The following is a 15,163-nucleotide window of genomic DNA, read 5'->3' as shown; positions in this document are numbered from 1 at the left end:
CCATGGTATTTAAATTTCAGCTTCAACAGTTTATGACTATGCTTATAATTTTTTCAGATGAGTATTTCTAGGGATTTCAAACATGACATCTGGGAACTTTTTAAAAAATATTTTCAATACAAATGATTACCTTTGTGATGCTATGAATTTTACTTGATACATTTAAAATATCATTTTAAGAAGGAGTTCATTTTTCTGCTAAGACAGTTCATGAAAAAAAGTTTAGAACCCCTGATTTAGAGTAACATTTATCACGCAAATACTGCCAATATTATAATCTCTAAACAACAATAACTAGTGATGTATACATCATAAAATATCTAGCTCAATTCTTCAATTAGGATTTTCTGCCTATCACTGTTGGAATCTTTACTAAAGTGTTAAGACATTACTTTACAAAGTGTTAAGACATTGGAGTTAATTTACTCTTAGAAAGAATTGTTTTGGGCCAGAACCTGAAACAAGATACTAAGTGGAACTGATTGAACAATGCTTGTGTTCACACCTTTAGAGATCTCATAAGTATCTAAGTACTGAATGGAGTTCACAGGAGAATTCAGGGCTGGCTTAGTCTGAGTTCACACCTCTAGATAACCCAGAATCCCTCTCCCTCCAGAAGGCGGAGTTAACCTTTGGGAGATCACATAAATGAAGGAAGCTCTTGGAGCAAAAGAGGAATTTCTCCAGAACATCAACAGGGCTCTGAGACAGAACACTCCGGAAGAAAAGACTACTTCTTCAGGTGGGATAGACTGGAGATTGAGAAGCCACAAGTCGGAGCTGGCTGGAGGCTGAAGAAAGCAGAGGCAGAAGACAAAGCGGCAAGAGCTCTTGGAGCCAGGCAGAGAGATAGGCCTCAACTAACCAGGCTAATTCAGAAGGAGAAACAAACGTTTGCATTTTTAGCAGCTGGCTGTGATTTTGGATCAATTGATTGCAACTGAGACTAAGGCTGCCTTCCAAGAAGGCCTTCCGCCATGACCATCTGCCAGTTCTTCCTGCAGGGCCGCTGCCGCTTTGGGGAGCGTTGCTGGAACGAGCACCGGAGAGGGGGCAGTGGCGGGGGTCGGCCTCTGCCGCAGCAGTACCCGGCGGCGCCCTCCGGTTGTAGCCGAGGGGGATGGAGCAACAGTTCTCAGAGATATTCTAATGTCATCCAACCATCTAATTTCTCCAAATCCCCAACTTGGAGGGGCAGCAGAGATCCAGGGAAGACATCCTTTGGGTCCTTTGACTCAGGAGCTTCAAGTAGTGGAAGCAGAAATGTGGGGTTTTCTCAGAAGAGATTCTCTTCACTGAACTCTAACCAAGTGGATGGGCAGAAAAATGAAGAAGATAAACTGACTGAAGGAATAGTAAAGGACATGGAAGTTTGGGAATCTTCAGGGCAGTGGATGTTCTCTGTTTATTCACCAGTGAAAGAAAAGCCAAATATATCAGGTTTTACAGATATTTCACCAGAAGAGTTGAGACTTGAATACTCTAACTATATAAGCAGCAATAACTTACAAAGCTATCTGAATTCTATCCAGCAATTAGTAAACCTGTGGAAGAGCAGGTTACTTGAACTGAAGAACATAAATTCAGCAACCAAAGGAGCATTGTTTTCCAAACTGAAGAATGAAGGGGTACAAGTGGTTCCTACCTTTGGATTTCAGAGTCAGCCAACCTCCACATTCGGTTCAGCAGCCTTCCCGGGGAGCAGCAATAACAGCCGCAGCAGCAGTGTCCAGAATTTCAGTTTTAAGCCTACTTTGGGATTTGGGGCCGCCCCGTCAGGCAACAGCACCTCTGTCTTTGGCTCACCGGCCTCCCTGGCGCTCACAGCTGCATCTTCCTCCGGCTCGACAATGACCTCCTCCACTCCCACTTCCTTTGGGTTTGGGGAGTCCTCCACTGTCTCGGCAGCATCTTTTTCATTCAAAAGCCCGGAAGTTTTTAGCTTTGGATCAGCGGGGTTTTCAGGATTTCCTGCTTCTTCCCCATTAAGCACAGCAGGTGCCACCAGCACCCCTGCTTTTGGGGGAGGGAGTGGCGCAACAGGGTGGGGTGGCTTCGGCCCCTCGGGCTCGGGGGCCAACTTGTTTGGACTGCCCACCAGCGGCTTTGGGCCCGGCGACCCCTCCTCCTCCTCTGAGCCGCCGACCGGGGCTGGTAACACGGCCGAGAACCTGTTCACACCCAAGAACGAACTGACAGCTGAGGAGCTCAAACAGTTTGTGGCAAAGAAGTTTACATTAGGGAAGGTTCCCCTCAAGCCACCACCGGAAGGGCTTCTGAGCCTTTAAAAGGACACTTTAAGGAAAGGGGGAGCCACGGGTAACCCTAGAGAACTTCTAAATTTACTTCTCTATACCATTTAAAATTTTTAAATTTTTGATAAAAAGATGCACTGGCTCCAGCAGACAGGTTTTATAACCCACCAGAAGAGCAGTGTCCAGTGCGAGCAGCTCCACTATCTCTAGATAATTGCCAGGTGATGTGGAGAAATCCAGAAAGTGGTGAATGGAAGGGACCAGATAGGTTAAAACTGCTTGGGGAAGAGGATTTGCTTGTATCTCTACAGGAGGAGAAGGAATCAGATGGGTGTCAACGAGCCGTATTCGCCTTGTCCATCAGAGAGAAAGAGAAAAGAAAAACCTCTAAACAAAGGAGAAGATTCAAGAAACATCTGATATTGGAAGAGCATGGATGATAATGAGACTGTTAAAAATCTATTATTGGATTCTTGGCACATTAATGGACAATGGACTTCTTTGGGACTATTTCTAGGACTTAGGGACAATTGTACAAATCCTCATGTTGATTCATGTTGTTACATTGCTACTAGACTGTGTTATATTGATGGACAGTGGGTTCCTTTTGGACTATTTTTAGAACTTATGGACATGTATAATGTTGTATATGAAAAATTGTTTACTTCAAAATGTTTTAATGTGTAAATTCTCCTGTTAATTCATGTTGTTTGTTACACTACTACTAGCCTGGTTTATTTTGCTATGTGCTTATGTAACTATGTGTAATGCCTCCCATATTGATGGATAGGCCTTAACTAACCGAGCTAATTCAGAAGGAGAAATAAACGTTTGCATTTTTAGCAGCTGGCTGCGATTTTGGATCAATTATTGATTGCAACTGCGACTAAGGCTGCCTTCCAAGAAAAACCACAACATATCACCTTTTTGTTTATGTATACATACTTCATCCAACTGAGAAAGATTTTAAAACAGGTATTAGGTAATATCCTCCAGGTATTCTGTACAGGGGCTCTGTTCCTATGGCCCATGTCTAAAGGATTACCAGGATCCTTTTAGAGATACAGGCAATACTCAGCTCAAAGACAATACATCTTAGGAGGAATACAAATCTTTGAGAAAGTCACAGGTTAGATTTGGCCTCTTGGGAGACAGAGAATTAGTAAGAAGTAATAATACAGATCATCACCATCATTGCTAACATTTATGTAGCACTTCAATGTTTGCAAAGTACTTTATCATATATCATGTTACACATATCTTACAATCCCACCATAAAATAGTGGCTAATGTTTCTCCTATTTTACAGATGGGGAAACTGAAGGCAGATACCGGTTAAGTGACTTACCCTGATTAGTGTACTCTCCCCACCTTGTTCCCCCATCACTTTGCATTTGATTTTGATATGTTTTATATTTCTTATTTGTATCCATATTTTTTTCTTTTTCTCTCAGGAAAAGATATGCTCTCTAGGGCTTCATTTTTAATATCATATCTCCAAAATCCAACATGGCATACCTGGCACATCATCTATGCTCAATTAAAATTTATTGAATTGAAGAATTTCTTGATATTTTTGTCTTTCAACAACAATACTATATGATGACCAGTTCTGATGGACCTGGCCATCCTCAGCAACAAGATCAACCAAATCATTTCCAATGGAGCAGTAATGAACTGAACCAGCTATGCCCAGAGAAAGAACTCTGGGTGATGACTAAAAACCATTACATTGAACTCTCAATCCCTATATTTATGCCCACCTGCATTTTTTAGTTCCTTCACAAGCTAATTGGACAATATTTCAGAGTCTGATTCTTTTTGTACAGCAAAATAACTGTTTGGTCATGTATACTTATTGTGTATCTAATTTATATTTAATATATTTAACATCTACTGGTCATCCTGCCATCTGGGGGAGGGGGTGGGGGGTAAGAAGTGAAAAATTGGAACAAGAGGTTTGGCAATTGTTAATGCTGTAAAGTTACCTATGCATATAACCTGTAAATAAAAGGCTATTAAATTTAAAAAAAAAAAAAAAAAAGATTTTTGTCTCCTCAAAATGGGGGAGAGAAAAAGTCTGGTGGCCCAAAGATCAGCTGAGTTCCATTTGGTTGGAGATGCCTCTTTGAAAGCACACACTTGCCATCTCTGCAGACCTGGACATGGATCACAGCTTGAAGTCACTCTCACCATCATCCTCTCTGGCCATCTGCTTCCAATTTAGCTGACTATAGCATCGCACACAGCCTGTGAAACAAAACTAAGGGGCAGCTTTCAGCTCTGCCTGGCCATCAAATTCATTCGGTAATGTTTCCCTGATGTAGGTTTGTTTGCAAGGAACCAAGGCTGTTCCTTTCAGTTTAATAGCAATCCACAGGGCTATACTGACATTTAGCAGAAGGCTAAGGAGAAGGCTCCTATTGAGCCTTCAATAGGAACCATGTTTAGATTGTGTGACAGCTATGAACCTCAGGAGGTTTGAACTAGTTAAACATTATTGGTGTGTCTAACTCTCAGCCAATTAAAATTTGCTGATGATTCTGAATAGGATTACAAAATGACTTCTATCAATTAAAGAAGTAGGCAGCTGTAAATGGAATGGAGCATGAGTATGGAATGGAACACAATCTTGGTCATGGAGCTCCAATTTAGCACATTAGATCTTACAGCTACAGTGGAGCAAGGACATACCACCTAACAGCTCCAGGGCAGAAGAGAGTACTTGGGATCAAATTCCTAGAAAGATTTCTGAAAACAACTGCACAAAAATCCTGAAGCTTGGGACAGTGCACTTTCCATCCTGGAAACTGAACCCTACCATAACAGAGTTAAAAGCAGATTAATAGGCTAAGAAAATGAGCAGAAAACAAACAAACAAAAAAGGTTTCTGACCATTGAAAGTTATTATGGTGACAAGGAGGATCAAACCACACACTAAGAAGATGATAAAGTCAAAGCTGCTACATCTAAAGTCTACAAAAGAAAAAAAATAAGAATTGGGGCTCCAGGCCAGGGAAAAATTCAAAATGGACTTTGAAAATCAAGAAAGACATGAACTGATGCTAAGTGAAATGAGCAGAACTAGGGGATCATTGTACACAGCAACAGCAAGATTATACGACAATCAATTCTGATGGACATGGCTCTTTCCAACAATGAGATGATTCAGATAAGTTCCAATAATCTTGTGATGAAGAGCGCCATCTCTAATCAGACAGAGGACTAGGGAATTGAGTGTGGACCACAACATAGCCTTTTTACTCTCTGTAATTGTTTGCTTGCATTTTGTTTTCTTTCCCAATTTTTTTCCTTCTTGATCCGATTTTTCTTGTGCAGCAAAATAACTGTATAATATGTATATATTGGATTTAGCATTTATTTTAACATATTTAATATGTATTGCATTGCCTGCCATCTAGAGGAGGGGGTGATGGGGGAAGGAAAATTTGAAACACAAGGTTTTACAAGGGTCAGTGTTGAAAAATTACCCATGCATATGTTTTGTAAATAAAAAGCTTTAATAAAAAAAAATATATCAAGAGAGATAGAGGAAAAATTTGGGAAAGAACTGAGAGAGGTGCAAAAGGAAATTCAAAAAACTAATAAAGAAAAGAATGTCTTGAAAAGCAAAATTGGACAATTGAGAAAGGAGATACAAAAGCTCACTGAGGAAAATTCCTTTAAAAAATGGAATTGAGGAAATGGAAGCTAATGACTTGATGAGAAATCAAGATATAATAAAGCAAAACCAAAAAATGAAAATAATATGAAAAAAGTGAAATATCTCACTGGAAAAACAATTGACCTGGAAAATAGATCCAGGAGAGATAATTTTAAAAGTATTGGGCTACCTGCAAGTCATGATCAAAAAAAGAGCCTGGACAACATCTTTTAAGAAATTATCAAGGACAACTGTCCTGATATTCTAGAACTACAGGATAAAATAGAGAAAGAATCCACTTCCTGAAAGAGATTCCAAAATGAAAACTCCCAGGAATATTACAGCCAAACGCCAGAACTCCCAAATCAAGGAGAAAATATTACAAATATCCAGAAAGAAACAATTCTGGTGGAACCACAATCCATATAACACAAGATCTAGAGCTTCTACCTTAAAAAGATCAAAAGGCTTGGAATATGATATTCCGGAGAGTAATGGACTTAGGTTTGCAATCAAGAATCACCTACCCAGCAAAACCGAGTATAAAATGTCAGAGGAAAAGGTGGTCATTCAATGAAAGAGGATTTTCAAGCATTCGTGATGAAAAAACTAGAACCGAATGGAAAATTTGATTTTCAAATACAGGGCTCTGAGAAACATAAGAAGATAATCAGGAAAGTGATATCACAAGGGATATGACAAGTTTATCTATTGACAGTCCTACATGGGGGGAAATAATACTTGCAAATTAATAGAATATTATTATTATGGCAGTTAGAAGAAGAATGTGTGTGTGTTTATGTGTGTGTGTATATATATAAAGAGTGAGAGAGAGAGAGAGCGAGAGAGAGAGAGAGAGAGAGGAGGGAGGGAGGGAAGAGGGGATGGGTATGAGTTGAATATGAAGGGATAATATCTTTTTTTTAAAGTAGCTTTTTTATTGACAAAACATATGCAAGGGTAATTTTTCAACATTGTTGCTTGCAACCACTTCTGTTCCAACTTTTCCCTTCCCGCCCCCCCCCCCCCGCCCCTACATGGCAGGCAATCTCATACATGTTAAAGTTATGTTAAACATGTTAAAGTATATCTTAAATACAATATATGTGTACATATCCATATAGTTCTCATGTTGCACAAGAAAAATCAGATTCAGAAAGGTAAAAATAACCTGGGAAGAAAAACAAAAATGCAAGTAATCCACATTCATTTCCCAGTGTTTCTTCTCTGGGTGTAGCTGATTCTGTCCATCATTAATCAATTGAAAACTGAATTGGATCTTCTCTTTGTCGAAGAAATCCACTTCCATCAGAATACATCTTCATACAGTATCATTATTGAAATATATAATGATCTCCTGGTTCTGCTCATTTCACTTAGCATTAGTTCATGTAAGTCTCTCCAAGCCTCTTTGTATTCATCCTGCTGGTCATTTCTTACAGAACAATAATATTCCATAACATTCATATACCACAATTTATTCAACCATTCTCCAGTTGATGGGCATCCACTCAGTTTCCAGTTTCTGGCCACTATAAACAGGGCTGCCACAAACATTCTTGCAAATACAGGTCCCTTTCCCTTCTTTAATATCTCTTTGGGATACAAGCCCAGTAGTAGCACTGCTGGACCAAAGGGTATGCACAGTTTGATAGCTTTTTGGGCATAGTTCGAAATCATTCTCCAGAATGGCTGGATCCATTCACAACTCTACCAACAATGCATAAGTGCCCCAGTTTTCCTGCATCCCCTCCAACATTCGTCATCTTTTCCTGTCATGTTAGCCAATATGACACAGGTGTGTCCTGGTATCTCACAGTTGTCTTAATTTGCATTTCTCTGATCAATAGTGATTTGGAATACTTTTTCATATGAGTAGAAATAGTTCAAATTTCATCATCTGAAAATTGTTCATAAGGGATAATATCTTTTTTTAAAATGATGAAGAAAATAAGAAGTGAGAGAGGTATGTACTGGGAAAAAGGGAGAAGTGGAATGGTGCAAAGTATCTGCCATTTAAAAAAGAGGCAAGAAAAAACTTTTACAGTGGAGGGAAAGAAGGGGAGTAAGGGTGAATGAGTGAACCTTACTCTTATCAGAACTGGTGCAAATAGGAAATAACATACATATACAAGAGGGATAAAAAAATCTATTTTACTTTGCAGGAAAAGAGGAAGGAAATAAAATATGGGAAAGTGGGGGAAGATGATAAAGAAGAGGCTGTATTGAGGGAGAGAGTGGTCAGTAGCAAAACATTTTTGAGGAGGAACAGGGTGAAAGAAGAGAGAGAAAATAAATGGGAGGAAATACAATTAATAATAGTAATTAAGAAAATTTTTTGAATTTTCTGGTAGAATATTAGTGTTCTCTAGAAATATGATGAGCAGGATGCTATCAGGGAAAAAAAAAAACAGAAAGTACTCCTTAAATAAAGTGAAATATACTGTATACAAAATAATAGCAATGTTCTGGCATGACCAGCTGTAAATGACTTTGTTATTCTCAGGATACAATCATTCACACCTATTCTGAAAGACTAATGATGAAGGAACCGATCATGTCTGAATATAGATCAAAGTATTCTCTATTAGTCTGTCTTTATTTTTAACTTATTTTTTTTCTGGAGGGTTTTTATTTTCATTAGGGTGGGAGATCTATGTTTTCATTCATGGAAATGTTTTGCATAACTTCACATGTGATTTCTTAATTGTGGGTGGGGATTAAGAAAAGAACCTAGAACTCAAAAATCTTAAAAACAAATGTAAAAAAAATCTTGTTTTAAATGTAACTGAGGAAAAAATTAAATAAATAAAAAATTTAAAAAAGAAATTGGATCTAGGGAGATGAAAGGAGCTCCTTTCTAAGCTTTAAAGAAAAGGGTAAACTATTCTCCTTTTGACCAATTTTTAAAGAAAAAGATTTGCTATGTTTCAGGAAAATTTTTTGCTACAGTCCTCTATAGAAGCAGAATTAGAAGCAGCATTAGACAATTATTTCATGTCCTTTCTAGCTCTACAAAGTCTATATATTCTGTTCCGTTTTTAATGTAACTGTTAGAAATGCCTTAAAATGGTCTTCTGAGTTGAAATATTGTAATGTATAGAAAAGAAATCTAAGAGTATCCCTACCTTAGAGATGCCCTGGATTTATTTGAGAAGATGAAACTAATCAAAAAATGGAAGTTATGCAACTTAAGCAGGAAAAATATTTCATAGAGACAGAAAAGAAAAAAACCTCAGAGACTTTGTGAACCACAAACACAAGATACTGGGGTATGTAAAAATGATTATTGTCACAGGAATGAATATGTTAGTCTCCTGTCTTCTCAGGCCTGATTAGGCAATTAATAGAATAAGGCATACAATTTTATACTCTATAACTGAAGCATGTTATAGAGAAACTGGAAAGAAAAAAAAATGCTTCAAAGTGTGAGAGGAATAAGTTTCAATTTGGGGAAGGAAAAAGAAGAGTTATCAAGTTTAGAATAGGTTTATGGTGGATGTTGGAAAGAAAGCATAAAAGGAATATAGAGCAATAAGTATCCCTTCTCTGTTTCCATTAAGAGTAAGGGAAAATGGAAGAGGTTTTCATTTCAAAATAAGGGATTGTGATTAGATATGGGGAAGCTTTCCAAACTAGAACCACTTGAATAAGTAATAAAGGAATACAGAATCTTTTAAAGAAAAAGGTATACTATCTTTCTGGGAAAATGTTACAAAAGTTCTATATAGCAGGATCATGGGAGACATTAAATGATTATTTCATGTCCTTTAGAGATTTATAAGACTTTGAATTCTATATCATTTTTAGTGTAACTGCTGAAATTGCCCCCATTGTTTTCTGAGATAAATGTTATAGTTTTAAAGAGTTCTATATGGTTGGAGAATAGTTGAATAAGTTATGGTATATGAATGTTATGGAATATTATCGTTCTGTAAGAAATGATCAGCAGGATGATTTCAGAAAGGCCTGGAGAGACTTACATGAATTCATGCTAAGTGAATAGAACCAAGAGAATATTATACACAGCAACAACAAAATTAGCCCATCATCGATTCTGCTGGACATGGCTCTTTTCAACAGTGAGGTGATTCAGGCCAGTTCCAATGGTCTTTTGATGAAGAGAGACATCTACACACAGAGAGAGGACTATGGGAACTGAGTGTGGATCACAACATAATATTTTTTTTGTTGTGGTTTGCTTGCATTTTGTTTTTTCTCATTTTTTCTTTTTTGATCTGACTTTTCTTGTGCAGCATGATAATTGTGGAAATATAGAAGAATGATACATGCTTAACCTATATTGGATTACTTGCCATCTAAGTGAGGGGGTGAGAGGGGGAAGGGAGGGAAAAAAAATTGGAACATGACGTTTTGCAAGGGTTAATGTTGAAAACTATACATGTGTTTTGAAAATAAAAAGCTTTATATAAAAAAGGAGTTCATTATGTGTAATATGCTGCTATATTCTCAACAAAAATTTCATATAAAGACATAGAAATAAATTCCATAGAATTAAGGACCATATTCAAAGTAACTTAATTAGTAAATAAAGACAGGATTTGAATTAAGATTTTCCTAATTCCTATTCTAATTATGCCATGAAAATAATTTTAAAATTAAAAACTAGTGAGCTTGTTAGTCTTCTAGATAATAGAACGCTTGTCAGAAAAATACCCCTAAGATAAAGAACAGTCATTGTATTTTCAAATCTATTCTAGAATGACTGTAATTATTCCTTATGAACATTAATTTAATTCTGAAAGAATAACTTAATAGCTTATTCTTAAAAGAGCATTACAAAATTATCAAGCAGGAAAAAAACATTTCACAATCAGGGATAGAGCTGGAAAAAACTTCAGGATTTTATTAATAAAAACAATAGATACTGGGATCTGTATACAAAAGAACATTACAAAACAGCATAAATGTCTATAAAGAATGAGCTGAAGGTTTCTGAGAGAAAAGGAAGGAAAAGAAAAGAAGATGGGAGTCAGAGTGACAGAAAATTTAAGGCACTCATTTTGGAATTGCTTATTGCTGAGAAAGGTTAACAACTAACAAAACTCTACTTTGACTTCAGATACTGGTCCACATTTCACATATATGAGTTTCCAAATAAAAATACTAGTCAGACCTTTGGGTGTAATTATGGTAGTAATACCATAAGTTCTTATGTGACTTCTAAATATTTTTACTTTTTCCTTTAAGATATTGTATTTCCTCCCATTTGTAACATTCCTATTTTCTAGTACTATAATAATAAAATTGCATTACCTAGCAACTAGAAGAGAACACCATAACAGCTCATTTTGATCTGTATTTAGATACAGAAGATAGAATCAAGTGGTGTAAAGGCCTTCTAGAACACAGTTCACAAAACTTGTAGTCCTTTCAGTTCTCATGTTTCATTTCATGGGATATCACTTGATTGATAAATATTTTTTCATATATCTGTGCTAGAAATAAACAAAGATTTATTTCTCTGCTCCCCCCCCCCCCACTCTGGTATTATTAAGAGCATTTAGAAATAACATAGTCTGCAGTTTTTAATTAATCTAAAAGTTTGTCTTGCTCCCCACTTTCTGTTCAGCCTAAGAAGGACTCTTTCCTTAAAGTAAGTAAATGGTGACCCAACAAGGACAAGGGGGCTTTGGTAGAGCCAAGTAATCTCAATACTCTGAAGGGATTAGGATCATGATAATCACAGCTAACAAGTATACAGCATTTTAAGATCTGGACAGTGCTTTTATAAATACTCTTTGTGACTCCTTTTGGGTATTTCTTTGCAAAGATATTGGAATGATTTGCCATTTCCTTTTCCAGCTCATTTTACAGATGAGGAAACTGAGGCAAAGAGGGATTAAATGATTTGCTAAGAGTCACACATGTGAGGGTAGATTTGAACTCAGGGAGATGAGTCTTCCTGACTCCAGGCTCAGTATTCTGCCCCACTGCAGCTGTATCACTTAGTTGTTCAAATAATCTTCTTAGCAAAGTGTTATATCACCCAGAGATTTGTAACAGAAGGGTATGGGAGAGCAGAGAATTTAGAATTCTATTAGTAGTGCCACCGACTAAGAAATGAGGTGTGTGAAGAAAGTTCCTTCCTTAATGGAAATATTGGACTTCACAGCTCTACCCTCCAATCAGAGGGAGAATATAGTGAAGAGCTTGTTTTTTATTCTAACCAATAGAGGAGTCTGAATTTTATCCTAAAGTCATTGGAGAGCTTTTCTAAATTTCCTGAGAGACAATCAGATTTCCCAATTTAGGAATAACAGTTTGGCAGCTATGCGGAAGATGATTTACAGTCAGGGAAGGAATAGATACAAGGAGACCAATTAGGAGGCTAGAACAGTCTAGGGTAGAGGTGATGTGCTATATGGGGGCTCTGGGAAAAATGAAGATCCTGTGATGCTGAAGATATTTTTCAAAAGAAAAAAATTGAAGCCAGGGAGTGAGAGTAAAGAGCAAAGACAATTCCTACATGACAAACCTTGCTTAGATGACAGAATTAAGGAAGTCAAGAAGTTAAGTAAGCTTAGGGATAAAAATAATGAGTTTTGCTTTAGATATATTAAGGTTGAAATAACTAGTGCCTTATTGGTGAAGATGTCAAACAGGCATTTGGAGGTGTGAAACTAGAGCCATCCTAAGCCTCAGAGGAAATAATGGAAGTATATTTATGTTAAGTCCTTGCCTTCTTATTATGTCTTCCTCATTTATATCAAGTCTTCTTGTTATGGGAGACATGACTTAGACAGAAAAAAAGAATATTACAAAACAGCATAAAATCAATCGCCAAAAGCATATCAACTGATATTCAAGAATATGCAAATGCTAATCCTCACCTGAAAAGCTTAACTCTACCAAAAATCATTTCCTTGAGATATTTTAATTGCTTACACATCAAAAGGGAAGGGTTAGATAGAAAAAAAATCTTTTTTTCCATTAGAGAAAAGTTGGCCTAAAATAAAAAATACTTCTCCTATGAAAAACTGGCGTCTTGTTCTTCATGAAAGGATTTATAGAGTTAGACAAAAAGGCTAGGAATGGCCAGAGAAGGGAACAATGAGTGTGGGGTTTTTATTGCTACTTCCTTAATTAGGACAGATTGATGACCCAACTAAAGGGGCCTATTATGTAAGCACATTTATTTGGTGTACTGCGTCACACTTATATTCCTCAGGAACTCAGCATCATTTCCCACCTGGCTGCTCACCTTCCTGCACTTCATCATGGCCTCCACAAACTCATCATCCAGAAACTCTGAAATTTCCCCCTCCTCAGTATCCCCTGGTCCTGGCACCTTTCCTTACCAGAGAGGGCATAAGGGGATCATTGGAGAGCTCCTCCCAGATCTTTCATTTAAGGAGGCCATTTAAGGACAGCCTCTTCCTCCTCCTTCACCTTTTCCTTTTCCTCTTCCTTTTCTTCCTCCTCCTTCTCAATCATCATCTCTCATCCAGTACCTCCTTCCCCTCCTACTATGTTTCCCTTCCTCACTTTTCAGCTTCTTTTTATGCATCATCAACTCCCAGCTAGATTGTTAATTTCCAGAGGAAAGGATTTTATTTTTGCTTTTCTTTGTATTCTCAACACTTAGTAGAGTGTCTGACACATAATAGGTACTTAATGTTTACTAACTAAATGACCTTAGACATCTTAAAAAAACAAAAACAAAAAAGACTCATTTTTGCTACTTCATGAATTCTCTAAAATAAAGATTTCATACTTTTAAAATAATTTTTAGTAGTTCATGGGTTATTTCATAAAACTTTTATCTCAAATTAAATTTCACTGTTCATTACTGAGATGACAAGCTGCCAATCAAACTGTAATAATATTACTTAGACATTATATTAACTAAAATGAACTAAATCTAATGGCAAACAGAAGGTGGACACATTTTCAAGGTGAGATCAGAATTTGAGTTTTTGTTTGAAATTTGTTAACTATTTTACTATAACTGTTATTCTTTGCAATCCTATATATTTTATTTTATGTATTTATGTTCTAAGGGGTCAGTTTACCAGGCCAACAAAAGGATCCAGGATTCAATGAAGGTTACCAATCCCAACACTAGATAGAGGATGCTGGGTGTGGTAGTACTCAAATATGGATTTGCTTATTCACCTATATAACAGTGTGGTTTTATAGACAGCCAAAGAATGATGGATGAGAAGGACATCATTTCTTTCTGTTTATATATGATCTATATCTTTCAAGTAGGTTTGATAAGTTCTGAAAATAATAAATTTCTTGTGTAGGTTGCTATAATTCTGAAGTGCTCCTTGAGAACAGGCTTTCCACTCCCCCCTCCCCCCTTCTTGGAATTCTCTAAAAAGTGTGTGACTGGATCAATATTAAAATTGGCTTTGTTCAATTGTAATGTCTTCCTTTATTTCTGGGTTCCCTTCACCAAATACCTGATTCATTCATGTCTCTTTGGTAGTAAGGAGGATAACAAATCCTTTACTGATCTGATCCAAGGACACTTTACTTTAGTTCCTTAGGAAAACTAAATAGATCCCAAATATGAATGTCTTATCCCTTGCAAGGGAAAATTATTTGTACATTAGCTATCTTACACTGGATCTTCCTATAATCCAGGGGCTCTTTTCTAGGAGATTCAGACATCCTTTTAGCAGAAGGGGCTGGGGAAAGAGGGATCCTTTGGTTTACATTATTGCAAATTTCCATCTGCTATAATCATCATAAAATAAAATTACTCCCCAGTACTCTTTATGGTACAATATGAAATTCATAAAATGTAATATTTTTTAAAAGGGCAAGTGCAAAATGCATCCCTCATCCATGAATGTTTAACACTTGACATCTGAAAATCAGCTCAGGAAACAGCAGACCAACATTCACATTGAATATACAAAGCAATGAATGAGTTTGTGAAACAACTACAGTTAGTTTTCTATTCTTAAGTATCTCTTGCAAATAAATGTGCTGGAAAATCTATTCTGGCCAATGGTACACAATGTAAAATTTTTTAAATGGAAAATTATTTAGATTTTGATAGCACATGCTATTTCTTCATCATCAATCAGATATGAAATCCTGTGTGGCGATACTCATTTTCATTTCATAGAAAGCTTGTGATCAAGTTTATATTTGTAATTTTATGGATATACAGGTAACTCCTAAGTAAGGAAATTCTCTCTACCATGCAGCTCAGCATCTTCTGTACAATTTATAGTCTTAGAATAAGAATTCTTCATTTTCTTTG

General features: G+C 36.7%; 1 protein-coding gene and 1 pseudogene across 11 annotated transcripts in view; one reads left to right on the top strand and one right to left on the bottom strand.

Annotated features, from left to right (window-relative positions):
• Positions 1-15,163, bottom strand: part of RABGAP1L (RAB GTPase activating protein 1 like) — a 697,071-nt gene that overhangs the window by 72,995 nt on the left and 608,913 nt on the right. The window lies entirely within an intron of this gene.
• Positions 912-2,360, top strand: LOC116423522 (annotated as a pseudogene).

Source organism: Sarcophilus harrisii, chromosome 4 (genome assembly GCF_902635505.1).
Source record: "Sarcophilus harrisii chromosome 4, mSarHar1.11, whole genome shotgun sequence".
In the NCBI taxonomy this organism is placed as follows: domain Eukaryota; kingdom Metazoa; phylum Chordata; class Mammalia; order Dasyuromorphia; family Dasyuridae; genus Sarcophilus; species Sarcophilus harrisii.
Note: the sequence above shows the minus strand (reverse complement) of the source record. Positions and strands in the feature narration are given on the sequence as shown.